Source organism: Nuphar pumila, chromosome 12 (genome assembly GCF_984573655.1).
Source record: "Nuphar pumila chromosome 12, dmNupPumi1.hap1.1, whole genome shotgun sequence".
NCBI lineage: Eukaryota > Viridiplantae > Streptophyta > Magnoliopsida > Nymphaeales > Nymphaeaceae > Nuphar > Nuphar pumila.
In genome coordinates this window covers 34,667,949-34,687,491 of record NC_143260.1, presented here as the reverse complement: position 1 = coordinate 34,687,491, position 19,543 = coordinate 34,667,949, and positions in this window count along the sequence as shown.

The following is a 19,543-nucleotide window of genomic DNA, read 5'->3' as shown; positions in this document are numbered from 1 at the left end:
AAAGAGAGAGTTAGATGGGAGGAGGGGAGAAGAGAGAGAGGGAAACAGAAGGGGAAAACAGACTTAATTTCATTCATGCCTTTCGTAAACAAACGAGAGGGGTCTTATAGACCTTACAGGGGTGGTCCCCACAACTAGGGCGCCAAAAAAATAAAAGAAAAAGGGATCCTAATGAATCCTGACAAAAGGATGCCTGCAGTTGTTGTACCCTAGCGTCAGGTTGGCCATGACCCCTGCGATGCACCTACCGCGCAGGGTAGTGGCGGTACTATCGGATGGGCGTGGCCTGCCACGCCGAGATGGAACTTGAAGCGCGCAATGTTACGTGGGCACTTATCAACCCCACCATGCTTCCGCCATGTGCTTGCCCTCAAGACAAGAATCCCGGATAGTCCCTCTGGAGCTCATTCTCCCAGACCCAACTCGCCATCTTGGTGCCCCCACTATCCCATTCGATCAAGTGCTTCTTTACCAATATTCTTTCATCGCGTTATAGCCTTTTAGTTTTGGCCTACTCCCTGATAGTTGGGGGTGTTCCAAAAAATGGCCTCAATCTTGAGACATAAAAAAACTGGGTGGATCTTAACTGCTTGGAGCAATTCAAGGAGGTAGGTCACCTTGCTAATTCTTCTTGCAATATGGAACGACCCATAATACCTGGGAAGCAACTTCGTGTAGGGCTGGCAAAAATGTGTTTTTTGATTTTTCTGAGCTCGTTTTAGCCAAACCCAATTACCTTATTCAAAATTTTGGTCAAGTTGCCCTTTATCGTAGACCTGATTCATCCGTTGTTGGGCTTGCATGATGTTCCTCTTGAGGGTGGCTCTAATTTCATTGTGACTTCGAAGCTCGCGATCCACATCTAATGAATGGACACTCCTATGCTCGTAGGAGATAATGGAAGGTGGGGGTACCCATACAACGCTTTGATTGAAGTGATGCTGATGGCGGATTGAAAACTTGTATTGTATGCATATTTCGCACACTAGAGATAGGTGGCCCATTGCGATGGTTGCTCGCTAGTAAAACACCGTAAGTATGTGGCCAGGATCCGGTTTACCACCTCCATTTGTCCATCCGTTTTGGGGTGGCTGGACATGCTAAACTAGAGACGAGTCCCATTCCTTTGAAAATACTCCTCCCATAGCTGGTTTAGGAAGAGCGGGTCTCAATTGCTCACAATGCTCTTGGGCAGTCCATGTAACTTTACTACAGTTTCCAAAAACACATCCAACACTTTGTGTGTAGTGTAATTCTTTGGAAGGGCCATCAAATGCGCATACTTAGTGAAATGGTCAACGACGACGAAGATGGACTCCTTCTTTCGAGATAGGGGTAGGGCTTCAATAAAATCTATGAAGATATTCTGCCATGCTCCTTCTGGAATAGGCAATGGTTGAAGCAACCCTGGGGGTCTGGTCCGCTCGTATTTGTTTGCTTGGCAAACTGGACACTCTTTTATATAGGTATGGACTTCTTTCTTCATCCCCATCCAGAAGAATACTTTCTTAAGTCTTTGAAAGGTTTTTGAGACCCCTCTGTGCCCTGCCGCGAGAGTGTCATGGCACTCCTTCATGAGATCATTGGTAAGATCGTTACCATTCAGAAGGTCGATCCTTCCTTTATAGTAAAGAATGCCTTCTTTGACTTGGTAGTGGGGGTGAGCTTGAGGGTCCTCTTGGACCTCTTTGATTTTTGCATGAATTTCTCTATCTTCTTCTTGGGACTTACAAATTTTGCTCCTGATAACCCCAGTAACAGTGGTGAGTGTATATACTTCTGGTGAGTCTTTAAACTTTCGGGAAAGCACATCTGTTGCCTTGTTCTCCTGTCCCTTATTATATTTTGTGTCAAAGTTGTATCCCAAGATTTTTGCTATCCACTTTTGCTGATTGAGGGTAGTGATTCTTTGTCCCAATAGGAACTTGAGGCTTTTGTGGTTTGTCCACACGAGAAATCGCCTGCCCAGGAGGCAGGGTCGCTATTTATCTATTGCTAGCACGATGATGAGCATCTCCTTATCATATGTAGATAAAATCTTACCTCGGTTGGGTATGGATTTGTTCAAAAATGTGATGGGATGACCTTGAGTTAGCACCGCTCCTATTCTTGATTCGCATGCATGAGTTTTCACTACAAACGTTTTAGAGAAATCGGGGATGGCTAGGACGGGTGTGCAAGTCATTGCCGCCTTCAACTACTCAAAAGCCTTCGTGCTTCCTTCTACCCATTGGAAGTTGTCATTTTTCAATAGACCGGTCAAGGGTTGTGCTAGGTGCCCATAGCCCCTTATGAATCGCCTATAGTATCTGGTCAATCCCAGGAAGCCACGAAGGCCTCAAATGGTGTGCGGTAGGGGCCAATCCACCATGGCTTTAATCTTCTCTAGATCCGCTCGAATTCTGCGGCCAGTCATGATGTGTCCTAAGTAGCTAACCTCCTGCTAGCCGAACAAATATTTGGACCCCTTCGCATATAAGTGATTACTTCTGAGTAGGCCCAACACTTCTGTCTCATGTTCTAGGTGTTCTTCCAGCGACCTACTGTAGATCAGTATGTCATCGAAGAATACTAACACATGTTTCCTTAGGGTGCCCCAGGTTACGTCATTTATGATATTCTGGAATGTAGTTGGGGCATTGGTAAGCCCAAACAGCATGACCAAAAATTCACAATGCCCTTCATGTGTTCGGAACGTCGTCTTGGGGACGTTTGCCTCTTTCATCCGCACCTGATTATAGCTGGACCTCAGACCCCGCTTTGTGAAATGTGTAGTGCCATTGAGTTCGTCCAGTAACTCTTCTATGACGGGAATGGCGAACTTATCTTTAATAGTGATATCATTTAATACGCGATAGTCTACACAGAATCATCATCCGCCATCTTTCTTCTTTACTAAGAGCACCGGTGAGGAGTAGGGACTTGTGCTCGGTCGAATGATCTTCTGATTCACCATCTCTTGCATCAGTTTCTCTATCTCCCCCTTATAAGAATGAGCATACCAGTTAGGTCTTACCGATACGGGTCCGCTTTTCGACTTCAGAGGAATCCAGTGATCTTGGGACCAAGTGGGGGGTAATCCGTGAGGTTCATCAAAGAAGTCCACAAAGTTCTTCAACACCTTTGCCAATTTTGGCTAGACTGCTTGGGAGGGGTCCTTCTTCTTGGTTGAGCTCATGGCCTAGGTAGTGAGGAGGTAGGCAATGTGATTGACTCATAGAAGCTTGAGTGTCGCCATGGACTCAATGGCGGTGGTCAAGGGGGCCTTGACACCCGCCAATTTGATTTTTTTTTCCTCGTTCTTAAATTTCGTTTTCATGGTGAAAAAATCCCAAGCAACTTGCTCGAGCCCTTTTAACCATTGCATTCCCAACACAACGTTTGCTCCTTTCATGAGAATCACATAGAGGTCCACCACGAATCTACTATCTTGCAGTCTTAGTGGCACGTTAGCGCAAAACTCTCTGCATTTAAGGTGAGAGTTGTCTCCTACCATCACATCAAATGTTGGGTGTTCCTTAAACTTACAGCTTAACGACAACACTAGACTCTCACAAATGAAATTGTGAGTACTTCTGGTGTCAATCAAGATGTCCACTCCACGGGAGCATGCCTTATCATGAATTCTCATGGATTGTGGGTTGGGCGTGATAGAGAGGGCATGGTAAGAGATTCCATATGTGGGGTCTCCATCATTTTCCTTCTCCTTTTCGTCTTCTGATTCGGGAAAACTTCTTTCTTCATCCTCTCTCTCATCTCGTACCTGATAAATATAGAACTTTTTGCACTGATAGTCTCTTGACCATTTCTCCTTACCATTGAAGCAGAGTCTCTTATTGATTCACTTTTCTCTTTAGGCTCGCGAGATGAACTCCACCTTTGGGGTGGTCAGCGAGGCTCCTCTAGTAAATCATGGGATTGGTTTGCTTGGCCTTCCTTTTGCTTGTGGCTTGAACAGACAGTGGGTTTTTTTTAAAGCCCTTAATCATTTCTGTTTCTCATCATGCAGACAGGCTATCTTGTAAGCCTCTTCTGGTGTCTTCACATTGGCAGCCAAAACTTCGATTCAGAGCTCTTCGTGCAGCTCGCCCGTGTAGGAGCCCAATAACGTCTCCCCGTCCACGTGGGGAAACAATGTGCAGAGTTCTTCAAACTCATTTCAGTAGTCTTCTAGACTGCCCTTTTGCCATAAATTATTTAAATCCACATGATAGTTAACGAGGGTCATAGGGCCAAAATGCTCCATGACCCCGGTCATGAACTGATCCCATGTGGGCTTGCCCGACACTGTGACCATCCACTAGTACCATCGGAGGGCGATGCCCTCAAGGCGGGCGACAACCTCATCAACCTTGGCATCGAGGGGTGTGTCGTGGCAAGTGAAGAAGTGTGCCATCTTATATAGTCATTGATGGACATTTTCGTCGAAGAAAACAGGAATCTCAAATCTCACCTTGCGGCTAGGCCTTGTCTCATAGCCATAAGGGTGTCTGTCGTATGCATGTCGTGGTGGTTCGTCGAGGAGGGATTCCACTGTGTTATCTACTCTGTTGAACAAGCTGGTCTGGTCGGCCATGCTGGGGCTTGCAGCACCCGGGTAACGCGGCGGATTGGTGCAGTCGCAACCCGTGCCTTGATCGGTATGCACGGAGGTACTCAGTGCCTCGAGGCGCTCTGTCAGCAACACCAATGTGCGCTATATACACTGGAAATTCTCAGCATTTGCTTGCCGCTCCTTCGCCATTTCGACTTGAGTCTGCTCGGCCAAGACCTGAGCATGTTCACTGTGGCGAAGCGAGTCCTCGGCTCGCTTGTGTTCTCTTGAAGATTCTGGAACGTCCACGAGCGGTGGTTCGCTCTGATACCAAGGTGATAAAGCCTGTCGTTTGGGTTCTTTAAAGACCTCATCTGAACCTTGGTCTGAACTATGCTCAGTGTGCTGCGGTGATCCCACACTGGGATGCACTAGCTCAAGCCCATAATGGAGTAGTTCTTGAAGGGGGTGAGCCTCTGAACGACGCCCCTTCAGGACAAAGGGAAAGCCCCTACCTCACTGCAGAAAGCCTCCCCGATGAGCTATGGTTATAAAAAGCTTTTCAGGAAGGATTCACAAAGTGTTGATGCGGTGGCAAGAGGGAGTCGTCAAGTGGCACGCGGTGGGATTGCGCTCGACGCGAAGACGGCCAATGCGGGAGGCACTTGGTGGGGCAATCGGCAAACATTGTGACACGTGGCAAGGGCATGCAACGTAGGGATTATGGCACGCTGCGGTGCATGGTGGCTGACGCGGGCGCACGTTAAGGTGCACGTCCTGCGGGGGAATTGGCAGAGCACGCTGAGGCGTGCAGGGAGTTACCTGAATGTGTGGCCGAGAGGGTGCGACAGGGTGATCCGGTGGGTGGTGCAGGAAGATCCTTGCACAATGAAGGCACCGAGATGCTGCAACACGCACAGGCGGCGACGATGGGGAAGTCTGAGTAGGGGACCCGAACGGTCAAAGAGAGATCCATGCCCTTCAACGAATTCCCAGGGCAGGCGTCGGCTGGGTTTGATACTCAGTTAGGAGAAGAGAGGTGAGAGAGCAGAGAAGAGAGGAAAGATAGAGTTAGAGGGGAGGAGGCGAGAAGAGAGAAAGGGAAGCAGAAGGGGAAAACATACATAATTTCATTCATGCCTTCTGTAAACAAACGAGGGGGGGGGGGGGGTCTTATAGACCTTACAGGGGTTGTCCCCACAATTGGGGTGCCAAAAAGAAAAAGAAAACAGAAAAAGGGATCCTAATGAATCCTGACAAAAGGATGTCTGCAGATGCGGTACCCTGGCGCTAGGTTGGCCACGACCCCTTACGACGCACATGCCGCATGGTAGTGGCGGTACTACCAGACGGGCGTGGCCTCCTGCCATGCCTAGAATCTTCTAAAACCCAAAAGGATGGGTGTGACCTTCTGCCACGCCGGGATGGAACTCAGAGTGCATGCCTCTAGCGCGCGGTGTTACGTGGGCACATATCATAAGGGAGGGGATGGCAGCCACCAATTGGGTGAGTGAAGTGTTAGAGAGAAATTAGAGAGAGAGAGAGAAAGAGAGGGATTTAGGTGAGGGAGGGAGAAGACCAAAGGGAGGGGATGGCTAGCGGCGACTCTGTGGAGGCTGGTCGGAATCCGACATCGGGTGAAGGCGGCCGATGATCTGGGAGGTGGAGGGTTAGAGACAGATGTTAGAAAGAGAAAAACCGTAGAGAGCAATATGAAAAAAGTTTGTCGAGCCCCTTGCCTAAGTTGTTACCTAAAAAAAATCAAATGTTATGTAAGTTACATGAAAAATTAAGCTCCATGTAAGATGTTGCATGAAAAAAATCAAACACCATGTAAGCTATCGCCTAAAGAAAAACAGGTGCCATGATATGGCAAAAAAAAGAGCAAAGTTGTTAATAAAATAATAATGTGGTCATGTTTGTTATATGTTTTAGTTTGTGGTTAGTTATGGTATTGTGCTAAAAATTAGTGTCATCAACTTCATTGTCTGTTAATTTAATTTTGAAAGAGAGGAGGTAGGGTCACGTTCCATTGTCACTTTTAGTACAATGGTCTAAAGTTGATCAAGTGGTTGCTTAGAAAAAATCAGGCACCACTTAAGTTATCGCCTTAAAAAATCATAAACCATGATATTCACCAAAAAAGCAGCAAAACGGTTAAAGAAAATAATAAATTGGTCATGTTTGTTATATTTTCTAGTTCGTTGTTAATTATGGCATTGTGCTAAAAGTTTGTGCCATTTACTTCATTGTCCGTTAATTTAATTTTGAAAGAGGGATGGAGGTAGGGTCACACTCCACTGCCATTTTTAGTACAATGATCTAAAGCTGATCTAGTAGTTAAATGAGCTTAGGTGTTTGAGCATTAGGTACTTGTGATATGTGCTTGATTGGTTTTTGAGTTTTTTTTGTTTTATTTTTAAATTCTAACCGTACAGATGTGATCTATGTACTTGATTTTATAGGGATCAACTCTTGAAGTGTTTGATTCCAATACATGGGTGGGTTTTTATAAGGTTCAAAAAATCAACGTTCCAAAATCTTTATAAACTTTGGAGACTCCAAATATCATTTTTTCATCAAAAACACATGATTCAAGTATGAATTCCTAGTAAATTTACCATGCCCAACACATTTATGAGGTCGAAACTGTGAAAAAATTACCAAAAGAGCAAAAAACCTCATCAAACATTTATCGCAAGCATAAACTCTACTCATTAAATTGAGATGGCCATATTTTCTGCCATTTTTACTTTTTATGGACACTTTCATGGTTTACAATACTAGTCCATGAGATTGTTATAGTGTTATTATATAGTAATATTGACAAGTTTTGACATTTACAAAAAGAGCTGACATTTTGTTTGAAAGGCAGACTGGGGTTAGGCAGACCCCAATCAGTTGTACGTCTATACCATTGAGTTTTGAACCAGCAATGACCCAACACAAGGTAATGTGCACAAACTGCTCCTACTAGACAAGTGTATCCCCCAATGGTAAAAAAGAGCCGACATATGACCTTTTTTTGTTTTTGTTTTTGTAAAGTGGATCCTATTAAAGATTGAATTCACTTTATAATTGGACCCACCATTCTTTCTTTATAAATTAATCTCTCCTCCCATATTATTGCATTCAAATTTAGGGTGCGGATCTTCTTGGGTTGAGGCCTAGGTGGGCCCGACTGGGCCTTTTAAACTGGATTGTTAAGCAAGGCCGAGCCCCATTGAGATTTTATTTTTGCCCTAATGAACCACACCCATCTGCTAGTCAGGCAGGGTTGAACCCGACTCTTATCAGGCTAAGGTTGCAAATAACAGCCCAAACTCGGTCCACCTCGGCTCGGTACCAGGTCCGATGTCCACCCTTAGTTCAAAGAATAGAATGGTCAAAAGCTTCCAAGATACATGCCCCTACGCAATTCGAGGATAACAAAAAATTCTTACATTGTTGTTTCTTTGTATATAACTTTACTTATATATCCAATCCCACAAATGGTGGGATACTCTCGCATGTAACTATAAATGTTTTATTCTTGCCTTGGCCATGAAATATCAATTTTCTGCATATTGTTTTCTTATGGTATCAGAGCGAGGAGACTGATCCATACTATGACAACCCATCGTGATCATCTCTCACATCAGATCGAACTGATGAGGTCAAACGTGCATCGGTTCGGATCATGAGGACACTTTTGCCATTGTACTTGTTTTCTAACGGTTCTGGTCACCCTCCAGATCAAGATCCATGGCCAAGACAAACAACAATGATCGATCTGATGGAGGAGAAGAGAAGATGATGAGCTCGCCATTTTATATGCATCACTCGAACAACCCTGGAGCGATGTTGGTTTTATCAAAAAGCAAATAACAGATTTAACGTGGTTCAATTCCAGATTGGAACTTATGTCCATGATGCCAAAGGCTCTCTCTCTCTGTTTACAAAACCACAGAGAGAGGGAAATGTTCTCTTCCTTAAATAATTGAATTACAAATCAGCATCCCTGATTTCAAGAGATTTAAACTAAATTTGTTACAAGGAAATTCTGGAGTACACGAAAATCTCGTTATGCTCTTTTACTTATCCTGATATTCAACCAATCTATCACCAGGCAGGGATGAGATTTTGTGATTATCAATTTCAGATTTCTTAAGAAGGTTATCACATGTGGGGCCCTTGAGAAGATCATCATGTGTGGGGATTGTAGCCAGCTTCGGCATTCTTCCAACACCCCCACTCAAGTTCATCATTTTCACGTTGAACTTGAATTGAATATATTTATGTTGATCCTTTGAAAGAGGCTTTGTGAGACCATCAACCAACTGATCTTTGAAGGAAATATATTTTACTTGAAATTCCTTCTTTACAAGTTTGTCTCTCACAAAATGGAGGTCAATTTCTATATGTTTGCTCTTGGCATGGTAAACAGGATGAGACGGCAAGCAAGCCACTCCAATATTATCACACCACACAGTTGGTACTTTGTTTATAGTAATTTCAAGTTCTCGAGTCAAGTATTTCAGCCAAGAAATTTCAGCAACAGTATTTGTCAGTGCTCGATATTCTAATTCAGTACTGGATCTGGATACAGTTGCCTGCTTCTTTGAGCTCCAAGATACAAGATTTGAACCAAAGTAAATAGCATAGCCTCCCGTAGATTTTCTGTCATCTGGGTTCCCTGCCCAATCAGCATCAGAGTATGCATTAAGAGAGAAGTCCTTATTTTTCCTGATGACAAAACTATCTTCAAGAGTTCCTTTAAGATATCGAGGGATTCGCTTGCCCACCTGCCAATGAATATCTGTAGGAGAATGCATATATTGGCATACACGATTAATAACAAAATATATATTTGGCCGGTATAATGTGGCATATTGGAGAGCTCCCACAATACTCATATAAAGAGATGGATCTTTAAATGCTAATCCAAAATTGGTTGTTAAAATAGGAGAAGTTGCCATAGGTGTATTGGCAGGCTTAGCTTCCAATAACTTTGACTTGTCAAGAAGCTTCCCAATATATTTTCTTTGAGATAGAACTATTCCTTGTGAGTTGTGATGGACTTTTATTCCCATAAAGAAATATAAATCTCCCAAATCTTTTAAAGCAAATTCCTTGCCTAGCTTGTCAATTGGAAGACTAACAAACTCTGAAGAATTTCCTGTGATAATGATATCATCGACATAAATAAGGATCAAAACAGTGACTTTCTCTTTTTAAAAAATAAAGAGGGAGGTATCTGTCTTAGCTCATTGAAACCCCAGTTTTTGAAGAAAAGTGATTAATCGAGAAAACCAGGCCTGAGGAGCTTGTTTAAGCTCATATAAAGCTCTTTGAAGTTTACAAACATAATTGGGATGCTTGGGATCTTCAAACCCAATGGGTTGATCCATATAGACTTTTTCATAGATGTGTCCATGAAGAAAAGCATTCTAAACATCTAGCTGACGAATTCTCCACCCTTGAGCTATGACCATTGCAAGAACAAGACGAATGGTAGTAGGTTCAACCACGGGACTAAGAGTCTCAAAATAATCGACTCCTTCCTGTTGACTATAGCCCTTTGCCACCAGCCTAGCCTTGTATCTTTCAAGAGTTCCATCCGCTTTTCTTTTTGTTTTAAAGATCCACTTATAACCTACTATATGTTTGGCATTTTGACGAGGAACAAGAACCCAAGTTTAATTTTTTTTTAAAGCTTCGAATTCCTTTTCCATGGCAGCCTTCCAACTTGAAATTTTAAAAGCATCTTCCACAGATATAGATTCTTTATCTTCAAGAATAAAAGATAGCAAAGCAACAAGAAGAGTATGTTTAGATGTTTAGAAAACCTTTGGTTTCAATGTTCCATCTTGAAAATGTGTCACCATAGGATATGTTCTTGTAGGAACTTGATGACTTGGTGAGACAGGTTGAGGAACAAAAGGCTCACAATCTTCTTGTTGTTCATCATGATTAGGCTCATTACAAACCACATTATCTAGCGCATGCATTTGATCGTGATTTCTAACTTCACTTTGTTGGCTTGGTAAAGGATGACTCAAGACAAGAGAAATATTAAAGCACTCATTTCGAATGATGTTTTCCTTGAAGGATTTGCGTAGAGGGAAGACCAGCTCGTCAAAGATCACATGTCTAGATATAAATATCCTCCCAGTTTTGAGACTTAAACAAAAATATCCATGATGTTTGGAGGCATAGCCCAAAAACACACATTTTTCTAATTTGTCATCCAACTTATGTTTTCTATACGGGCGAAGACAAGGATAACATGCACAACCAAAGACTTTTAGAAATCCATTATCCAATTGGGTTTGTAAAAAAACTTCAAGAGGAGTCTTCTCTTTGTTTTTTTAAAGTGAGTCTGTTTATGAGATACATTGCAGTATTAAAAGCATACGCCCAATACTTTTAAGGCATTCCAGAATCAACCATCATAGTGAGACCAGTCTCAACTATGTGTCTATGTTTTCTTTCTGCTGATCCATTTTGATGGGGTGTATATGGGCACGAAATTCTATGCTCAATCCCCACCTGATCCAAATATTTTGAAAGACTTTGATATTCACTCCCCAGTCTAAGTGTAAAAACTTAATTTTATGTCCTGTCATCACTTCAATATGAGCTTTGAATTTTTGAAAAACTTGTAAAACTTCATATTTGTGATGAATCAAATATAGCCACAAGTACTTAGAGAAGGTATCAATGAATATAACATAATAACGAAACCCCTCACTACTAACTACTGGGGCTGTCCCCCACACATCTGCATAAACAATATCAAGTAAATCCCTAACAGGAGTTGATATTTTATCAAAAGGCAAATTATGACTTTTGCCTAATTGACAAGCCTCACACACATTATTTTCAATAAAATTTGAAAAAGGTAAACCAAACTTATTAATTGTCTTAATCACTGTACGAAGGGCAGGGTGCCCTATTCGTTTATGCCAAAGATCAACTGACGCCCTTTCTGATGAGTATGCATGTTTGTTGTCTTCAAAAACTAGACGATAGAGCCCTCCATCACTTTTCCCTTGAAGAAGAGTTTTCTTTGTAGTTTGATCCTTCACATAGCAACAACTAGGGTGAAACTCAAACAATACATTATCATCATGAGCAAATTTCTGAACAGATAAGAGTTTTTTAGAGATACAAGGAACATGAAGAATATCTTCTAAAACAAATTTATCCAAGGAGGAAGAACCAATGTGTTTGATGGTCAAACCTGTTCCATCCCCAATCTTGACTCCATCCTCTTCTTGATACTTAAAATGATTAGACAAATTATTTAAATCATTGGTAACATGGTGAGAAGCTCCGAAATCTGGATACCAGTTGTTGTCACTGATGAACTCATTGTTGTGTGAGGCGGCATGGAAAGCTTGAGAAGATGATGTTTTATTTTGAACATAACTTGAAAGCTGATAACATGTTTTGGCTGAGTGACCTGATTTTTCACATATTTGACATAATTTTTTGGCCTGTCATTTTGTCCTCGACCAGATCTACCATGGAACCTGCCACGACTATTTTTTCCTCTAAAATTATAGCCCATACGATTAGAATCAAAATTAGATTTGGACGTCATGTTAACAGAAGCATTAATCTGATCATCTTCTGAGTTAGACAAGTTCAGATCTTGTAGATGACTTTCCTGAATCAAAAGCATGCTATGAAGTTCATTTAAAGAGACCGGATTAGGTCTGATTTCAATCAATGTTTTAAAGGCATAAAAATTTGCAGGAAGTCCCTTTAAAATCTCTGCATAACAAGGTCTTCCTCCAAGACAGGTTTGGATGCAACGGCCAACTGGTGAGCTATGAATTTTGCTTGCTGGAAGTATTCATCTATGGATTTACTTCCCTTTTTCAAATCTTGGAACTGACGCTTCAGTTGCATCACACGCAACCGAGAATGGGCTATGTATGATTGCTTCAGAGAAGTCTAAACTTCATATGAAGAGTTTAAGTCAATAACTTGAGCATGAGTAGATTCACTCAAGGATGAGAGCAGCCAGATCATTAAAAGTTGATCATATTTTGCTAGTTGACATAGGCTGGATTTAAGTCGTGAGATCCCTCTAAATGTTGAGGTGGGCAAGGATAAGACCCATCCACATATCTCATGAGATCATATATGATTAGAATGAGCTTGAACTAAGACTCTCATAGGAGATAGTTCTCAACAGTAAGTTTTATCGAGAGAAAGTAATGAAGGTTAGAAGGCACTTGGGAAAAAGTCGGTCCTGAGATCATACTGCTTTGCTGCCTGCTCGCACTGCTACTTGCCGAATCTTGAGAGCCACTAGATGCCATTACAACTTCAGCTCTGATACCATATTAGAAAGCTAACAACAGATTTAACGTGGTTCAGTTCCAGATTGGAACTTACGTCCACGATGCCAAAGGCTCTCTCTCTCTCTGTTTACAAAACCATAGAGAGAGGGAAAGGTTGTAACGCCCCAAAAATCCAGGACTTGTAACTTTTTAGAATAGTTTAGAAAGCTTTGAAATCATACAATTATCAGAGTTTAAATAATACTTCGGCGGAAAATGATATTTTTAAAACCACAAGTCAATCGACCTTGAGCGCATTATAGTGTAAACTTTCCTTTGTCAAATCTCGCACAACCATTGAAATCAAATGGTTTAGAAATGAAGTTTCAATAATTGAGAATTCGCTTGTTGAAACCCAGAAGAAGCTTACCAAAACAGTTTTATTAACTCACGGTTTAATAAAAGAGAAATTTTGAAACACACTTTATACCAAATTTACCAACATGTCCTCAAGAGCGAAACGTCAGGGAAAGAGCTATATCTTGATCTCATCACGCCATCGTGCCATCGCGACTGTATTACCTATCCATTACCTGCCCATAAAATGGGTCAGTTTCGCTAAAAACTAGTAGGTGCACAGACATGACAATATTGAACATAATTAAGCAGAATAATTTAATAGGTCAAATAGACAGACAATTATATAACAATTTAATTTCAATAGATTCACAGAGCAACTATCATGAACACAATGTTAAAATTATTGCAAACATTTTACTGGCACAATTAGGCTAACTATTACAAGCAAAGCACTGCACAAGAAAGTTAACTAGCAAAATACAATACTTCATCAACCACACACACAATTCCATAAGTATTGAACTTGTTGCACCCTATAACCTTCATACGTGCATAACTGAACACATTGTGTGATCGGATTTAAATTATGTTTCGATATTAACTGGCCAAGCGGGTTCGCACAAGGCATGACTCTAGAAACAGCTAGACTGATCCGGGGGTTTATTATGCTATGTATTTTATGATAACCCAGATAGCTGACTGAGTCCGCACCTAAGGGGATGGTCGGTGACCAATAGAGAAATCCCTGAAACAGCATAAACAATGGATGCATCCCAAACATGGAGAGCTACCACCTAGGATAATTATGGTAGTCTCATTCCCCTCACTCCGATGACTGGGGAAGCCGAGTCTTTTGCTCGTAACTGCCATTAATGGTCTGTCCATCGAAGTTTTGTACCTTCCTGTCCTCTCTCCTGACAGGAGTCAGCGATTCGAATGAGTACATCAAGGGTAGTTAACTGAAGACCCATTCTACATACCCTGGTCTTTCGACCCACTCGAGTATCTTGCCGGTGAAGGCGAAAACATCACTTATTTAGGTGATCACAACATTTTGTTATTTGCGCTCATCGAGGTTGCCACAACCTACTCATCCAATCATCGCAACGTAAGAAGACGTACTTGTCAAAAAGTACGGTCGTACATGTCATAAGTACGACTACGATGAAAGGGATATGGTTCCACAAAAGAAACCCCAACAGATATTATCTGCAAAAGAATTAATACAACACAGCCTGGCAAGATAAGTTTTGAATTCACTTCAACAACATTTTTCATATTTCATGATGCAAGGTCATCTCGGATTTCTCGTCCGATCAACAAAGTACTTAACATGTTGTGCATGTCTAAAAGTACGCTATACTGAACCAGGGAGGTTTGTGGGCTTCTCAAAAGGAATACCCAACACACAACTTCATAACAATTCAAAAAAATATAGGAGTGCTCATTTGGCACGATTCAGCCTTAAAAGCCATAATGCCACATTAAGTCATTCACACAAGACACAACACTATCAATCTTACATCCAAAATTTATCTTAGTATCGACATGTGACACTAGATTGATACATAAAGAATGGGTCCTTCAACAGAACCCCACTCATTCATATGCTCATGCCCCTGATCGGGGTTATTCAAAATGAGCCGCAACTTGAATCAAGGTTATAAAACATTTCTCCCAAGTGTGTGGACTTGGGAGGGGCCAAATGTGACTTCGCAATCCTGCAAGACTTAATCATACTTTGCAAAAGTTGTGCATTTTGAAGAGCCCTGGGTTTGCAGAAGGAAATCCTCTTTAAAAGAACTATAGTGCACAAGTGCAACTTCTAGTGTTTTGAAACAAGTGATATCAGGATAGGCACAAGACTACGTTTATGTAAGTACATATTTAGCATAAATATGAGCATATGCAGGTTATAACCTGACAACAAGCAACTCTCGACTTGCAATGCCGCACATCGAGCGAAACGCACATAAGTAACACACGAGGTACCAAAACCATACCTTGCCCACTTAGATAGGCAAACACATAAGGTCATGAGTAATACACGAGACACAAAGTCGTACCTCACTCAAAGGAAACGTGCAGGCAAAAATGGATGCAAGCAAACAAGGGCATATGTATTTCAAGAAATACGAAACCACACCTCAACTCATAATCAACTTATGCAAAATAATGATCGAAGAATGAAATTGTACATCGACCCATAGGAACGAACAGGCAAGCATATATGCAAGCAATTAAGGGCATAAGTATGGCAAAAAGTACGAAACCACCTTCAACCACATAAGCAAATACGCAATTTAATACTCAAAGAGTAAAATCATACATCGACTCATAAATATGCAGACAAGAAAATATGCAACGCAGAAGCAATATCAATCTAAGCATATCTAGCATGGGCATCCTAATTATTTCAACTTAAATACGTTCATCAATTGCCTTTTGTGCGACTTTACCCTACCTTGGGATGTCGTGCAGCTGCGTACGCCTACGCGTGAGGATAATACGAGGGTTGAGCAGTGGAGCACGATCAGGACCTGTTGCGTAAATAGGCAAGAGTGTTAAATATTCAATTTTTGCTAATATAATAAATGGTGCGACGAGGACATGGGTAGGTTTAGGCGACAGGGACGAGCCACTACCGAAAACAGCAAGGTGGCAGAGAAAGAGCCATTGCCAAACATAGTGAGGCGGCAGGGGGCGAGCCCCTGCAGATAGCACTGAAGCGGCAGGGGTCGCACCCTTGCCGACAGCAGCGAAGTGGCAGGGGTGCTAGTCACTGCCGACAACAACGAATCGGCAGAGGGCTAGCCCCTACCGACCACACCAAAGCGACAGGGGTCGCACCCCTGCCGACGGCAACGAAGCGGCAGGGGGCTAGCCCCTGCCGACAACAACGAATCGGCAGGGGTTGCTCCCCTGCCGACCACACTGAAACGACAAGGGGTCGCACCCCTGCCGACGACAGCGAATCGGCAGGGGGCTAGCCCCTGCCGACAGCAACGAATCGGCAGGGGTCGCTCCCCTGCCGACCACACTGAAACGGCAGGGGGTCGCACCCCTGCCGACGACAGCGAATCGGCAGGGGGCTAGCCCTTGCCGACAGCAACGAATCGGCAGGGGGTCGCACCCCTGCCGACGACAGCGAATCGGCAGGGGTCGCTCCCCTGCCGACCACACTGAAACGGCAGGGGGTCGCACCCCTGCCGACGACAGCGAATCGGCAGGGGGCTAGCCCCTGCCGACAGCAACGAATTGGCAGGGGTCGCTCCCCTGCCGACCACACTGAAACGGCAGGGGGTCGCACCCCTGCCGACGACAGCAAATCGGCAGGGGGCTAGCCCCTGCTGACAGCAACGAATCGGCAGGGGTCGCTCCCCTGCCGACCACACTGAAACGGCAGGGGGTCGCACCCCTGCCGACGACGGTGAATCAGCAGGGGGCTAGCCCCTGCTGACAGAAATGAATCGGCAGGGGTCGCTCCCCTACCGACTACACTGAAACGGCAGGGGGGTCGCACCCCTGCCGACGATTGCGAATCGGCAGGGGGCTAGCCCCTGCCGACAGCAACGAATCGGCAGGGGTCGCTCCCCTGCCGACAACACAGAGACGGCAGGGGGTCGCACCCCTACCGACGACAGCGAATCGGCAGGGGCCGAGCCCCTACCGTCCGGTGAAAGGACGATGGCAGGGGGACAAACCCCTGCCGAAGAGAGACAGAGAGAGAGATCGGGGCGAAGGGGTGTCGCAGGGGCCCTTGGCCCTCTGCCGGCACTCCGGCGAACCCCCAAAAGAGGGAAGGGGACGACAGGGGCCCTGTAGGCCCCCTGTCGGGTCTCCAAAGGCAAGGAGGAAGGTGGGAGGGCGCGGCAGGGGCCGTGCGCCGCCTGCCGGCGTCCTGGCGAGGTGATAGAGAGGGAGATGGGAGGGGGAGAAGACTGAGGTAGAGGGCGTACCTGGAAGTGGAGGAGGCGAGGTGGCTGGCGATCGACGGCGTGCGGAGTGAAGGAGGAGGCGTCGGTCGTGGTTGCCGCCTGCAGGGAACGAGAAGGGGGGCGGGGCATCGTTCCTCCCCTCCCGCAATGCTCTTAAAGAGCTCGGGGAGGGGCGACAAAAGGGGAAACCCCAATGGGTTTCCCTATCGGGCCGAAGGCGCGGTGGGGGGGGGTGCGGCGCACAGGAGGAAGACCTCCTGTGTCGGTTTTTTTTTTTTAAAAACCCTAACGGCGATGGGCTCGGGTCGGGTCCGGACCGGACCCGACCCGGCTCGTGTTCGATTTTTTTTTTTTTTTGAAAACGCGGGTTTTACAAAGGTTCTCTTCCTTAAATAATTGAATTACAAATCTCCATCCCTGATTTCAAGGGATTTAAACTAAATTTGTTACAATGAAATTCTGGAGTACACGAAAATCTTGTTATGCTCTTTTCCTTATCTTGATCTTCAACCAATCTATCACCAGGCTTGGATGAGATTTTGTGATTATCAATTCCAGATTTCTTGAGAAGGTTATCACATGTGGGGCCCTTGAGAAGATTATCACGTGTGGGGCCTGTAGCCAGCTTCGGCATTCTTCCAACGGGTTTCGTCATCATTAACCAGTGAAAACTATTCGACTTGGAGATGGGCCATGTGCATGGCCTTGAGTGCGAAAAACAAATTTGTGTTTGTTGATGACTCCATATCATAACCAAATGAAGGCTTAGCAGAGGCGGCTTCTTAGTACAGGTGAAATGACATGGTCCTATCATGGATCTTAAACACACTATCGAAGGAGCTCACGAACAATGTCATATATGCGGATAAAGCCAAGGATGTGTGGGTAGACTAGTAGCATTTTCCCCAAGGTAATGTCACTTGAACCTACCAATTAAAGAAGCTTCTTTCAGATCTTGGGCAAGAACAATCCCCTCTTGCCACTTACTTCACGATGCTCAAAATATTGTAGGATGAACTTGCATTGTATTCACCATACCCAAATGCATGTGTCGTGCGTTTAAGGAGTTTAACGAATGTCAACAGAGGGAAAAGGTCTATCAATTTTTTATGGGTCTTAACAAGTCACTCGGGTCTCTCCATAGTTAACTCCTAACCATTGAACCCTTGTCGCACATTACCAAGGTGTATTCAATGGTGTCTCAAGTTGAGACCCAATGACTCTTAATGCCATCCAGTTAGCATCAAAATGACACCAAGACACTCATGATTGAGAGTAATATCGGCCCTCAAAACCGGATACATGCTTTTTCTTAATGTAGTAATACCGCTATTATGTACAGAGAGTATGATGATGGGGAAGGCATAGGGGATGAATGTAACCAAACTGAGGTCAGGTGACCTAGACCAGCCATGAAATCAGTTCCACTCATCCCACATGTCATCTCTACATTCATACCTACGGGTGTCAATGGGTAGGGTTTACCCAAACCCAACATGAACTAAATCCTATAGGGTTCAGGTATAGTGATAAATAAGAAGACCCAATTAAGACCCAGGTTCGGACTCGAGGGTCCGATTAATACATGGACTCGGGTATAGTTTGTGAAATTTTATAACAGACCTAGGCCCGACCCGAGTTTCGATTAAGACTTGATTTTTCAATGTAAAAATGATAAAAAAATATGGTTTTACTAGGTATGGCCTGAGTCTGGTTCATGTAGTCCTTATGGGGGAACCAAACCCGAGCCATTGACACCCTTATTCATACCCCCACATTGGGATTTCATTGATGCAAATTGCTTTTGACCGAATCAAACTCCATAGATGTGATATACATCATTCATTTAGTGAAAATCAATATTTTATTTGCCAAAATTCGACTAGCATCCGGGATTTTTTTGGGATTCAAAAATCAAGGGCAGACAAAACATATTTATGATTTTAAAAAATCATATTTTTTCATCAAAAAAATATGATCCAAAGAATGATGCTTATTAAATTGATCATGAAACTGTAAAGTCAGATTTGATCAAAACAACTTGTATCATAAGGTTTAAGAGGGGTATGAAGATGGGATATGATATCAGGGATGAGTGGAATCAAACTTTGCTTCTAGTCACTTGCCCCAACTTGCAAAACAACCTTTTAGCTTTGCCTTGTGATAAAAAGCTTGAATAACACATTTTTCTAATTTATTAATCAAATTGAATAATATGAAAATGTGTTTATTTTTTTCTTAGTTATTTTTAATTCCTTTATTGTTTACCAGAAAAAAATAATACTAATTCATTTCATAAATTCTTTATTATTTTATAACATATTAAATATTTTAATATCAAACTCCGGGGTTGCCAACATGGCCTCAGGTTAGAGGATAGAGAGCTTTCCCCCTACCCCAAGTTAGAGTCCCCGATTTGATTTACTTGAATCCAT